This window comes from Papio anubis, chromosome X, assembly GCF_008728515.1.
Source record: "Papio anubis isolate 15944 chromosome X, Panubis1.0, whole genome shotgun sequence".
In the NCBI taxonomy this organism is placed as follows: domain Eukaryota; kingdom Metazoa; phylum Chordata; class Mammalia; order Primates; family Cercopithecidae; genus Papio; species Papio anubis.
This window is the reverse complement of record NC_044996.1, coordinates 82,986,854-82,997,620: the sequence shown is the minus strand read 5'-3', so window position 1 is coordinate 82,997,620 and position 10,767 is coordinate 82,986,854. Positions and strand designations below refer to the sequence as shown.

The 10,767-nt window shown below is 42.8% G+C and overlaps 1 pseudogene; it reads left to right on the top strand.

Annotated features, from left to right (window-relative positions):
* The first annotated feature begins 1,615 nt into the window (after positions 1 to 1,615).
* Positions 1,616 to 8,405, top strand: LOC110742179 (annotated as a pseudogene).
* Positions 8,406 to 10,767: the final 2,362 nt, after the last annotated feature.

Here is a 10,767-nt window from a genome sequence, read left to right as displayed (position 1 = left end):
TCATTGTGGCTTTGAGTTGCATTTCCTTAATGATCTATTATGTTGAACACCTTTTCATGTGCTTATTGGGTATTTGTATAGCTTCTTTAGAGAAATGTCTATTGAAGTCCTTTGCTTAGTTTTGAATTGGTTTGACTTTTTGTTGTTGAATTATAAGAGTTCTTTATATATGTTCTGGATGCTAAATCTTTATCAAATATATGACTCACAAATATTTTCTCGTTCTGTAGGTTGTCTGTTTACTTACACAATGGTGCGCTTTGATGTACAAAAGTTAATTTGGATGAAGGGCAATTTATATATTTTTCTTTTTAAGATGGAGTCTCGCTCTGTCAGCCAGGCTGGAGTGCAGTGGCGTGATCTTGGCTCACTGCAACCTCCACCTTCCAAGTTCAAGTGATTCTCCTGCCTCAGCCTCCTGAGTAGCTGGGATTACAGGAGTGCGCCACCATGCCTGGCTGATTTTTGTATTTTTAGTAGAGACGGAAATTCTCTTTGTTGGTCAGCCTGATCTCAAACTCCTGACCTTGTGATCTGCCTGCTTCAGCCTCCCAAAGTGCTGGGATTACAGGCGTGAGCCACTGCGCCTGGCCTATAGTTTTCTTTTGTTGCTCGTGCTTTCTTGTGCCAAATCTAAGAATTGTTTGCCAAATCTGAGCTCATGAAGATATGCCCCTATGTGTTCGCCTAATAGTTTTAGCTCTTTTTTTTTTTTTAATTGAAATAGAGTCTTGCTCTGTCACCCAGGCTGGAATGCAGTGGTGCAATTTCAGCTCACTATAGCCTGGACCTCCTGGGCTCATCCTCCTGAGTAGCTGGGACTACAGGTGCGTGCCACCATGCCCGGTAATGTTTCTGGGTTTTTTTGTTTTGTTTTGTTTTGTTTTTGTTTTTGTTTTGTTTTTTTTCGTAGAGATGGGGCCTCACTATGTTGCTCAGGCTGGCCTCAAACTACTGGCCTCAAACTGCTGGCCTCAAGTGATCCTCCTGCCTCGGCCTTCCAAAATGTTGGGATTATAGGTGTGAGCCACCAAGTAATATAGATCTTATATTTGGGCTGTTGAACCATTTTGAGTTAATATTTGCATCTGCAGTGAAGTAGAAGGCAAAGTTTTTTTTGCATGTGGTTATCCAGTTTTCCTGGCATCTTTTGTTGAAGAGTTTCCTATGATTTGTTTTGATGGTTTAGAGACTCATTGATCTTGGTCTGATTTTCTGTGCTGCTCACGTTTTAGCTGTGTGATCTCAGATAAAGCCCTTTACCTCTTTGAGTTGCAGTTGCCTCATCTACAAGATGGAGACAATAACAATATATCTGGAAGGGTTGTTGTGAGGATTCTGGGAGGCTAGCTAGACATGAAAGGGTTGTCTTCTCTCTTTTCCGTTAGCCACAAATAGTAACTCCTCTTAGCTTATGCAAAGCCCAAAAACAAACGTAAGGGAACATTATCATAATCATTATTTTTTATATTCTGTCTATGTCTCACTCCTTCCTGGAGTTAGGGAGGCAAATTAGATGCATTGATCTAAAAGGCCACCTGCTCCCCGCACCCCCCGCCCCCGCCATGTTGAAGGAATTATTAACAATGGAGATAATTAATTGCATCCTGATAAAGATAAGCCCTTATGATTGGTCTAAGAACCTTAGAAACGCTGGTCTTCAAGGAAACCCTGCTTCTCTAATACTCTCTGGCCCCAAAGCCCCCAAATTCTCCATCTTTCAGGACACACAAATGGCCCATTGGCCCACACAGAGCAACGAGCTCTTGCTTTCTTTCCTGTTTTCTCTCCCTACTCTTTTCTTATTTTCTTTGGTCTAAGTAACGTTTGAGTGTTTCTCTTGGACTTTTGTAAAGTACTTTGCTACGACTTATCTCAAGTGTTTCTCATAATAAGCTTTGGAGCTCTATATGGCAATTCCCCTCCCTTCAACCACACACAATCTAACTGCTCAAGACTCCATGGTTCTGGAAAAGGGAAGTGACCTACCCAAGCTCACAGTGCTAGCAAGTAGGGGGATAAGACTGAGGACCTCTTGACTCCAAGCCTAGTGTTCTCTACACTTCAACAAGAGGCCAGATCCTCTCCCTACCCCAGGGTCCTCTCCTGCCCACTCATAGGCTTAGCAGCCATAGTCCCTATGCCATGGAATTTAGGGCTGAAAGGGGGTTTGTTCACAGACCATCTAGGGTAGTGACTCCCAACTCTGCCTATGCATTGGAATCACCTGGAAAACTTTAAAAATACCAATGTCTGGGTCCCACCTCCAGAGACTCTGATGTCATTAGTCTGGGCTGTGGCCTGGGTTTCTAGGGATTTCAAAGCTCCACAGGTAATTCTAATATGCAGCCAGGGTTGTGGACTTTTGATCCAGCATTTCCCAAGCATTGCTGATGATACGGATCCCCTGAGATACTTGTTAAACATACCTGCTTCTGGTTTCCATTTCAGAAGCTCCAGGGACAGGCCTGGGATGCTGTGCATTTCACAGCACCCTCAGAGATGTTTGAGAATCAAAGGACTTTCCTAATCTGCATCTTCTGTCAATTTCACAATAGCCCTGGGAGGGAACAGGGAACAGCTTACCAGCTCCACTTGACAACTGAGGCTCTGGAAGCTTAGCAATTTGTTCACAGATGCCCAGTGAATACTGTAACCAGAGTCAGAACTTGACTGCAACACATCACAGGAGGGGCATCTCCACGCACCCTGAATTCTTATGGAGTTCAGCCTGGGGTGCTTCAGGACAAGTTTGATTTTTTCCCTAACTCTTGCCTTGCTTCAGTCTCTAGTACAGCAAAGTTTCTCCCAGAGAAACACTAGTCTTCAAGGAAATCCTGGTTCTCTAATACCCTCACCAAATTCCCCCTTCTTCAGGACATACAAATGGCCTATTGGTCCACACAGTAGTGAACTCTTTCTTTCCTCTTTTCTCTTCCTCCCTCTTTCTTTCCTTTCTTTCTTCTCCTTCCCTCCTTCCTTTTTTCTTCCCACCCGTCCAGGCCATCTAAGTAGACTGGAAATGGAGAAGTAGAGGTTTGGGCTGAGGGAGGCCCGATCTGGTGAAAATGATACTCAGTTTCAAGAAGCCTGAATTCTAGGCCTCAGACAGACATGGCCCAAGCTCCTGTTCTGTCACTGACTGTGCGAGACTGAGGCAAGTCTCTTCTCTCTTCTGAGCCTCAGTTTTCTTTCATCTGTAACATGAAAACATTGGAACACATCTGTGGTTTCTATACCTAAATAATAATAATAATAATAAAAATCCTACGTTAAACTGAAAGCTAACAGAAAAAAATATCTGAAACAAAAAGCAGACCAGCTTAGGGTGGGGTGTCAGCTCAACCAGCCTGCCCCTCAACAGCTGCCTCTGAAGTATATCCTTCTAACCCTGGAGCTCCACATATTCATTTACTCAAAAAATTTTTGAAAGACTTCTATGGCTAGCCTTCAAGTTGATGCTTGGCAGTTCTCTGTGGCAGAGGATATTAAAGGGATGTGTTATAGCTTCAGTCACTGGGACTTGTACCTCTGGCTCTGTGTCTCTGATGTCCCCCTATGGGGCCACACCCCAGTACCCACACAGCACCTTGAGCCTGGCCCCTTTCTCTTCCCTCATCCTCGTCCCTGATTCCCAGCCCACCTCCACACCCAATTTCTTGCTTATCTGCCCAATACTGTCTTTTCCAAGACAGGAATGAAAAAGCTAGATTGTGGGAGGGGGCAAACCCCTATCTCAACCCTATTCTCCTGTGTTTTGGCTCAAGTCATGGGCGGGAGGGTTTCAGTTGCTAAAAAAGGGAGAGAGGACAGTGTCCCCCAGGCCTGAGGCTTCATCTACACTTGTTTGTTGAAGCTTTAAGTATCTGCCTGTTGCCCAATAAACTTCCCAGCATGGAATCCAGGGCAAACTGCTCTGTGAGGGGCCCCTAGCCATAGTCCTCCACCCACAGCATGCACCACACACACATACAAACACACACGGCTTGTTCAGAGGCTCATGGCTGGGAGTAAGAGGAGTGGGAGAAGGAGGAGGAGGAAGAGGAAGAAGAGGAAAAGGGAGTGACCCAGCTGCTGTGAACTCTACTCCTAAGTCCAGTCAGAAAGAGGCCTGTCCCTGGCCCTTCTGAGGTGGAGCCCAAAAACCGGTAGGTTTAACAAGTGTCCCAGGGAATTGGCATTATTAGTGATGTTTGGGAAACACTGGATCAGAGGCCCTTGGCCTTGGCTGCACATTAGAATTTCCTGAGGAACTTTGAAATCCCCAGATGTCCAAGCCGCAGCCCAGATCCCTCAGACACCAGAGTTTCAGGGGGTGGGACCCAGGCATCACAGTACTTTTAAAGTTTTCCAGCTGATTCCAATCGATAGGCAGAGTTGAGGGTCACTACCATAGATGGTCTGTGAACAAACCTCTTTCCAGTCCTAAATTTCCATGGCATAAAGACTATGACTGTCAAGGCAGCAGGTAGGCAGGGAGAGGACAATGAGGGGTGAGACGAGCCCACCTCTTAGGGAAGGTGGCATGGAAGTAGAGAAAGCATGGAAGTGTTTGGTCACCTGCCAAGAGGATGGAGAAGGAGAAGTCCCATATCCAGCTGGAAGGCCAAGAGCTACAGGAGCCAATGACCTGGATAAGGTCCCCATGGGAACTAAAGGCTGGTGTAGAAGCCTCATGGTCCTTGGCTCTGGGCTCCTTCCCTTGGAGCTCTCAACCCTTCATGGAAGTCGCACTCTGACAGTAATTCCCATTCCACTTCTCAAGCAGACAGGGATACGACAGAGGGAGGAGGCCTGCTGAGGTTAACCTCTTCCTAAACACCACATGTACTAATTCCACTACCAAAAGCATCCATAGCTTCCCTTCACCTTCAAAACAAAGCCCGTACTTTTCAGACTGGAATGACAGGCCCTTTGCCATCTGGTTTCTGCCCATCTTTCCAGCCTCTTCTGTCACCATCTCTCCCTCCCCACTGTTGGCAGAGCTCATGGTGTGTTCTGCCTGGGATGCCCTTCTACCCCAGGCACTGCCTGGAAAGCACTTACTCTTCTTTTGAGACCAGGACAAACGTCACCTCCTCTGGGCAGCTTTCTCTGATGCCCACCTCCCTTACTTCAGGTAGAGCTGATTAGGCACTTCTTCCTGGCTGCTTCCGCAATCTCACCTTCAGCACTCCATGCATCAGTGTCTTGTCAAGCCATATGGGACGCCCAAGACAAAAGGAAAAGTCAGTAATACCCATCCTGCCTTTATGTACAATTCTGATATATAGTTTATTATGGATTTTCTACATTTATTCTGATGTTTTAATAGTGCATTAAAATATTCTTTACCTTAATTACTGAGGTTTTTGGTGCCCCCTTAAATTTTTGCCCAAGGAAAAGGCCTCACTCTAGTCTAGGCCATGTAATATTCTGTCTCCCTTAGCACCATGGCTGCCTCCTTCACTCACTTCATTCATGTTTCAGCTCAAACATCACTGCAACCGAGAAACAGACTCACAGGTCGGCTAACTACAGCAAAGGCTGTTGCTGTGATTTAGTATAGAAAAGGGCGATCTTTTCAGTAAGTGGTAGGAGCAATTGGCTGCCTGCATGGGAAAAACAATGACCCTTATCTTCTGCCTTGCATCACATACAAACATTAATTTCAGTTGGATCATAGACCTAAATATGAAAGGTAAAACACCTTTTAGGAAATAAAAAGCCAGGAGGATACATTCATGACCATCAGGTGGGCAAAGATTTTTTAAACAGGATGTAAAAGCACTAACCATAAAGGAAAGGATTGATAAATTAGACTCTACTAAATTTAAGAACTTCTCTTTATCAAAATGAATTAAGAGAATAAAAAGGTAACTGCACTCGGCAAAAATATTTGAGATATAGATAATCCAAAAAAGAGCACTGCCTGCCTGTCTGGGTTGCGGAAGTGATGACTGCCAACTGAGCTTGCTGCTTTCTTGTTACTGCTTGGGCTTCCTGGCTACCTACCCAATGGTGAGGGCGGCCCGGCTGTGTATGGTCACTCGGATAGCCCCTGTCTCCCACCACGAATCTCTGGCCCCTAGCAGCATGGAGCAGATAGCGGCGGCAGCAGAAGCAGGCAAGGAGGGAGATGGTAGGAGGGCTGTAGGCCCGTGTGGTGGGCTGTAGCATGGGGTATACAAAACTAGGATATGCCAGAAATATAGAACCACAGTTGATCATCCTTTCCTGTATCACTACTAAGGAGTCAGCAAAAGTGGCTGATCAATCTCAAAGGAGGGTGATGAAAGGTGTTGATGACCAAGACTTCTTCATTGGTGATGAAGCAGTAGAAAAAACCTACATATGCAACAAAGTGGTCAATCCACCATGGTATAGTTGAAGTTGGACTTGACGAAAAGATTTATGGAGGAAGTGATCCTAAATATTTAAGGGCAGAAACTGAAGACCATTGTTTTATTTTGTCTGAACCTCGACTTAATACTCCAGAAAACAGGGAATATACTGCTGAAGTAATATTTGAGTCCTTCAATGTTCCAGGCTTGTACATTGCTGTGCATGCTGTTCTTGCTTTAGCTGCATCTTGGACCTCCAGACAAGTAGGAGGACAGACATTTACTGCTACAGTAATAGACAGTGGAGATGGTGTCACTCATGTCATTGCTATGGCTGAAGGGTATTTGATTGGCAGCTGTATTAAACACATTCCAGTCCCAGGACGAGACGTAACACATTTTATTCCGCAACTGCTGAGAGGCTGAGAAGTAGAAATCCCTCGAAAACAATTCCTGGAAACTGCTAAGACAATAAAGGAGCACTATAGTTATGTCTGCCCAGATTTAGTAAAAGAATTTAACAAGTATGATGCTGATAGGTCAAAATGGATTAAGCAGTATACCAGAATCAATGCTATCTCAAAGAAAGAATTTTCCATTGGTGTTTTTTCTGAGAGATTTTTGGGGTTTGAAATCATCTATTCATCCAGCGTTTGCCAATCCAGACTTTACATAACCTATCTCAGAAGTTGTAGATGAAGTAATTCAGAATTGTCCTATTGATGTCAGATGGCCTGTCTATAAGAATATGGTCCTCTCTGTAGGTTCAACCATGTTCAGCGACTTTGGATATCACTTGCAAAGAGATTTGAAAAGAACCGTATGTAGTTGCCTGGCTTAAATTAAGTAAGGAATTGAGTGGCAGTAGATTGAAGCCAAAATCTATTGATGTGCAAGTCATTACACACCATATGCAGCCATATGCAGTTTGGTTTGGAGGATCAATGCTGACTTCCACGCCAGAGTTCTACCAAGTATGCCACACTAAAAATGATTATGAAGAAATTGGACCTAGCATTTGCTGTCACAATCCGGTGTTTGGAGTCATGTCATAAAAATGACTTCATAGTTATTGGGGTTAGGGAGGTGGAGAAAAGATAACCTTTCTCATTACGTTTTGTCTGGATGGCTGGTTTTGAGGCTTAAACATGACTTGAAATAGTAAGACAAAACATGATTATACAGGAATATTTTAATAAGTGTATCAACATGCAAATGTAGAAGAGAATGAAAGTGATTCTATTTTTTTTAGATTGAATATTTGAATCTTATGTGCAACAAAAGAAGTGGGTTTTAGTTCTTTCTATGCCCTGGTATTTTGTATGTTAATGAATTATCCAAGATTTGATGGGATTTATCAGTATGTATTATCAGTGTGTAGATAGCTCTATAATGATTTAACTGTACACTTCTAAGTGTGCAATGCAAGAGCTTGTTTATATTTCATACTTTTTATACTTTGAGGATAAAAAGTCAAAGAAAAATTGCGTTTGAGAGAAAAATCATGAACAAGTAAAGGATAAATTTAAAAAATAGCCCCATGAGACTTGACATACACACTAATGGGATTCCAGTTATGGTGGAGTCCTTCCATACCCCTCCACTCCTTCTCCCCAAAAGGTTTTCTTTGCAAGTCCTTTTGAAACTAAGAGCTAATATCTTGGATTAACTGATGCCTGCTGCTGCTTTCTGATTACTCACATTCTGTTTCTTACTTTTAAAAAAACAGTAAAGACAAGAGTGTTGAACCAGTATTGCAGTTTTGTAGTGTCATTTCTTATAAAACAACAAGAACAACAATAATTTGATTACCAAAATTGGCATATTTAAAGCCTAATAACATTCTAATAAAGGCACAAATTTCTTTTTAATGCTTGTTTCAAGTTCTTTCATCTCTTTATAAGTTAACTAATAAGTCTATTTTCTTCAGACCTCTGCAATAGTTCTTTAAAATCACAGCAGTTAGTTAGCAAGCTGACTGTTTTATGTGCTCTATACAAATACTTGTGAACTTTTAATATGTTGAGTGCTTTCATCTTGATAACTGGGTCTCCATTTGATATTTTCATTTGTATAACTCATTTGCAGTCTGAGGATTTTTAGTGCCTGTCCCTGAAGATATAATTGAAAGTTAATTTTCTTTTCTTTTTTCTTTCTTTCTTTCTTTTCTTTTTTTTTTTTTTTTTTCTGAGACTGAGTCTTGTTCTGTCGCCTAGGATAGAGTACGGTGGTGCAATCTCAGCTCACTGCAACCTCCGCCTCCTGGGTTCAAGCGGCTCTCCTGCCTCAGCCTCTCAAGAAACTGAGATTACAGGCATCCGCCACCATGCCTGGCTAATTTTTATGTTTTTAGTAGAGACAAGATTTCTCCATGTTGGCCAGGCTGGTCTTGAACTGCTGACCTCCACTAATCCGCCCGTCTTGGCCTCCCAAAGTGCTGGGATTACAGGTGTGAGCCACTGCACCCAGCCTGAAAGTTGATTTTCTTTGCATTTTAAAATATCTGGATCATGAAGAAAGAGTGATAAAAATAAATTAAAACTGAAAAAGGAACTCATATCCAGAATATATAAAGAACTCCTACAAATCAATGTTTATAGCAGTTTTATTCATAATAGCCAAAAATGGTATTGACCCTCACATCCATCAAAAGGAGAATGAATAAACAAACATGGAATATCTATGGAGAAATACACAACAATAATAATGAACTGACATGCACAACCACATGTTTGAATCTCACTGACATTATGTTTAGTGAAGAAAAGCCAGATAATGGCAAAAGTAATTGAGGGTGAGAGCAATAAGTATAGTGGTGACCTCTCAGGTGGAGACTGGGAAAGAGGAAATTTCCTGGTGCTGAAAATGTTCTAAATTGTAATTTGGCTGGTGCTTATACACTGTCTATAAATGTAACAAGTAATTGAACTGTACTCTTCATATTAGTGCACTTTTTTGTATGTAAATCATACCTCAAAAATAAAAAGGATAGACTAGGAATGGTGGCTTACACCTGTAATCACAGCACTTTGGGAGGCTGAGGTAGGAGGATTGCTTGTGCTGCAGGAGTTCAAGACCAGCCCAAGCAACATAGCAAGACCTTGTCTCTATAAAAATAAAAATAAAACAAAATAGCTGGGAGTAGTAGTGCATGCCTGTAGTCCCTGCTACTCAGAAGGCTGAGGCAGGAGGATGACCTGAGTCCAGGAGGTCCAGGCTTCAATGAGCCATGATCACACCACTTCATTCCAGCCAGGGAGACAGAACAAGACCTGTCCGGAAAAAAAAAAAATAAAATAAAATAAAAAAGCAGCTCTTCATGAGGCTGTCTCTGATCATTCTGTTAAAAATAGCAACCCAATCTAAACATCATGTTATACACCATAAATATATAAATATATACAATAAAAATATATAGACACAAAGTCTTGCTCTGTTGCCCAGGCTGGAGTGCAGTGGCATGATCATGGCTCACTGCAGCCTTGACCTCCCAGACTCAATCCATTCTCCTGCCTCAGCCTCCTGCATAGGTGGGACTACAAGCACACACCACCATGGCCAGCTAATTTTTGTATTTTTTGTAGAAATGGGATCTCACTATGTTGCAGAGGCTGGTCCTCAACTCTTGGACTCAAGTGATCCTCCTGCCTCAGCCTTTGAAAGTACTGAGATTACAGGCATCAGCTACCAGGCCCAGCCCAATTTTAAAAATAAATAAATGCAATTAATAAATGCAAAATAAATAGATGCGAATTAAGTAAAAATAAATAAATGCAAAATAAATAAATAAACCCTCACCACTCTCAGCTCACTACCTTGCTTTGTTTTTCTTCAAAGCATTTATTGCAACTTAAAAAAAAAAAATTTTTTAGAGATGGGGGGAGCTCACTTTGTTCTCCAGATTGGTCTCGACCTCCTTGACTCAATCTTCCTGCCTCAGCCTCCTGAGTAGCTGGGATTATAGGCAGGAGTTACTGTGCCTGACTAGTTCTTGCAACCTAATGTACTGTTTATTTATTTATTAGTTTATCTTCTGTCTCCCTGCACTAGACTCTAAGCCCACCAGGGCAGGAACTCTGCCTCACACGTGGTAAAGCTTGCTCCTTCTTGGTTGAGGAGCCCCCACCATGCTGTATTGTGTTCTGGGAGTGTGACATCAAAAGGTACAGCAGCAAGTACACAAGCTCTGGAACCACACCACCTGGGTTCTGGTTCCACTTGGGTTGCCTAGCAGCTGATGGGCCTCTGGCAAGTTTCTTCACCTTGCTGTGTCTCAGTCTCCCCATCTTCAGTATGGACAAAATCTCGATTCCTACCTTACTGCAACCCAGATCAAGGAGCTGCACACTGCCAGCCCCCTCAGATGGAGCTCCAGACTCAGATGGCCTGGGACCCATGCCTGTACTCTGCTCCCTGTGCTCCTCCCCAAATCCACTTCAGAGAA